The sequence below is a fragment of the Lygodium microphyllum genome, chromosome 1 (assembly GCF_053477565.2).
Source record: "Lygodium microphyllum isolate KBCC chromosome 1, Lygodium_microphyllum_v1.1.10, whole genome shotgun sequence".
Taxonomy (NCBI): Eukaryota; Viridiplantae; Streptophyta; class Polypodiopsida; order Schizaeales; family Lygodiaceae; genus Lygodium; species Lygodium microphyllum.
The window spans coordinates 181,345,946-181,349,674 of NC_141135.1; positions in this window are offsets into that span (position 1 = coordinate 181,345,946).

Sequence of the window (3,729 nt, forward strand, 5' to 3'; positions counted from 1 at the left end):
TGTTTTGACTAGTGTAGGTTCAAGCATCAGATCTAAGACAGGTTGGGATTTGCCTATTGACAGGTACACTATTTATGCCTACTTGGCTAAGTCTCAGGGAGCAGATGTACTTGTTGAGGAGAAGCGTAAGAGAGATGAAGAGAATCCAAATGCAGCTAAAAAGACTAGAGGGGGTGAGTTTGTTACTCCACCTACTGCAGGGCCGTCTTTGAGACCAGGGCCAGAACAAAAAATGGAGGATGCTCAAAAGAAAGAAAAGAGGCAGGAACATAGATAGAGAAAGCAGCCAGGATTTAGATTAGTGTCCGATATTGAGACATATACAGACATGAAGAAAATCTTTAATGACAAGATACTTGGCAGTGAGGTGACTTTTACTATTTCTGAGGTTTTGGGCATCTCGAAAAGAGAGTTTCAAGATCAGTTCCAAGAAGTCCTAAAGAGAAAAAGACATACATTGTCTACTACTGATACACAGGGAGTTTGGATTGGGGAGTTGGATGAGGATGAGGATGAGGTTATGGTTGAGAATGCTTCTATTTTTCCACAGACAGAGAAGAGAGTTCAGTCTATGCATTATGTTGAAACTAATGAACCTATCTTGGTACCGCATAGTCATTTTTCGCGGAGTCATTGGGCTAGGGCAACTACAGAAACAATGGTAAAAATTGGAGAGAAACAAGTGCCTTATGTTGCTTTGGATCATAATTCAGAGATTAATCTCATAGTTTGTGGAGTTTATGAAAGTAATAGATGGCCTATGGATGCAGAGCATGGGTGGCGTATGAGAGCCACCAACAATACTGCAGGTGATTTGTATGCTGCCTGTCCCAGTGTCAAGATTTCTATTGGAGATGTAGAGGAGGATTTCCATTTTTTTGTGTAGGATTCATGCTCTTACCGCATAATCCTAGGACAGCCATTCATCACAGAGATGCGCATGGAGACGAAAGTAATGGATGATGGATCTGTTTATGCATGGATTCATAGTAAAGATGGTATGAGAGCAGTCCAATTTATGACAGTGTGTGTAAATCAAGCTAGAAATAGGGATACTCTTTGAGATGCTCCTTTGCCCACTGTGAGGGATTCGAGTTTTCATTAGGTACTGCTATTCCGCGAGATGACGGTGGTACAGAGCAGAGGAGATTGGAGTTCTGGCCTCCTGGCAATAGTGTTTTCTCCTCCAATTTTGTTGGAATTTCAGCAAACAATTTGATGAGTTATCAAAAGATTTCTAAGTTGCCTAGAGGTGCCAGGCAGTACATATGCAGGAAGGAGAAAGATTTGAAAAATGCAGGTATTTTAGAGGATGATGAGCATATAGATGGGATGTATGATAGTATGGTTTGTGCATATACGATGACAGAGATGGAAAATATGGTAAAAGCTGATATGCAGAGTTGTCTCAGTAATGTATCAGTGCAGTCCCTGGACAAGTTTCATGAAATTTCAGATTTTGTGTCATAAATAGAGTCAGAGGCTAAGGTGACTCAGCAAAAAGCGTTGAGAGCTGAAGAAATTCAGCAAACAGAGTTTTCGGCTAATTATGATCAGCCTACAGAGACATAGAGGGCTGAAAACTTTTAGCCAATAGAGTTTACTGCTGAAATATTTCAGCATCCAGAGTTTAGGGCTGTTCCTATGCAGTCCATAGAGTAGAGGGCTGAGGATATTCAGCCACCAGAGGGCAGAATTACTGATTTACACCAAGATTTGAGTAATGCAGAGGATCATAATGAAGCCAGGGTTGAACGAAATACAAGACTGTGGATAAGAAGGTGAAGCTGGTAGCTGGACTGCTTTCACCTATCAGTGATCAACAAATAGAGAGGGCTACCAAGCAGCCAATTTTGAGGAATCCAGAGCATATAGGCAATAAATTTTCAGCAAAGACTCTTGCTAAATTAAAAATTGGAAATGGTGATTTCTTGCTACCCTCAGAGAAGCAATGCTTTCAAGATATGCCTAAGTGACATGGAAAGGGGTTTGCTTTCTTTTCGCATGAGATTGGATGTGTGAATCCGGATATTGTTGCCCCTATGGTGATCTTTACAATTCCTTATATTCCATGGAACCTCCGACCTATTCCAGTGCCTAGGGCACACCTGCCAAAGCTAGTTGACTTGTTGAATGAGAAAATCAGGATGAGAATCCTAGAACCGTTATCTGCACCATACTCAAATAGGTGGTTTACGGTTCCAAAGAAGAATGGTACTCTATGATTTATACAGGACATGCAGCCAATAAACAAAGTTGCTATCAGGAATGTTGGTATAGGTCCAGTTGTGGATGAGTTTGTAGAAGCATTTGCTAGACGTGCCATCTATGCTTTAGGTGACTTGTATTCGGGATATGATCAGTTTCAGCTCGCCTTGGAAAGCAGGGACCTAACCACTATGAGAACTCCTATTGGGCTTATCAAGATCTGTACCTTGCCTCAAGGTGCCACTAATTCTATTGCGCATATGATGAATGCCATGCATAAGGTCCTTCGTGAGTACATACCTCAGCTTACCATGCCTTTCTTGGATGATGTGCCCATTAAGGGGTATGCAAAAGAAGAGAAGAATGAGAGTATAAATGAGCAGGGATGCAATTACTTTGTGGCTGATCATATTGCAGCTTGTGAAAAGATTTTGGCCAAGTTAGAAGAAGTGAACTTGACGCTATCATGGCAGAAATCTATTTTTGGAGTAAATGAGGCGTCATTGTTGGACATATGTGTGGGTATTATGGCAGGAAACCTTCACCTGAGAAGGTTGATGCTATAGGAAAGATTACGGAGTATTGTTCTACCACTTCAAAGGTATGGAGATTCATTGGAGCTTGTGTGTTTTATATGATTTGGATATGCCATTTTGCACACATAGCAGATTGTTTATATCAGCTACTCCGAAAGGGGCAAACATTTTATTGGGATGAGAGCCACACTAGATCCATGCGGAAATTGAAGAAGTTATTGCAGATTGCTCCTACTCTCAGGAAAGCAGATTATAATTGAGGAAGACCTATTGTATTAACAGTTGACACTAGTCCAATTGGCATAGGTTGGGCTGTGGGTCAAGATGATGCAGATGGAAACAGGTACGCTATTCGATTTGGGGAGAAAGTCCTAAACGAGAGACAGAGGAGGTATCCGCAAATCAAGAGGGAATTACTGGGAATTGTTACGGCTCTCAAATGTGACAAGGAGTATTTTATTGTAGCCCTAGTTGTGGTAGAGACTGATTGCTTGCCATTGATAGGTATGATTACGAGTTGCTTTGCTCCGGATATAGCTATGCTGAGATGGATCACATATATCAAGTCATACATCAAGTCATTAAATCCAGAATTTAAACACATAGCAGGGAAGGATAATCCAATGGCGGATATGCTGTCTAGAGCTAGATATGATGATGAGGAGACACTACTTGTAGAAGAAGATGATGCAGAAATTTCAGCCGCTATGGTTGATCATGTTTCCCATGTCTATGATATTGTGGCTTTCATACAAGAACTCTATGTTGGAGATTGGTTGCAGATTGGCAAGTACCTTTGTACACTAAGTAAAAGAGATGAATGGACAGATGAAGAGTTCAAGAAGATCAGAAGAAAAGCCTATGGTTATTTTCTCAAGGACGGATTTCTTTGGAATGTAATAACTCCGAAATAAAAACACGCATTCCGCATACAAATCCCCTCTCAGGAGGCTATAAGGTTAGGATAATGACAAATTTTATTATT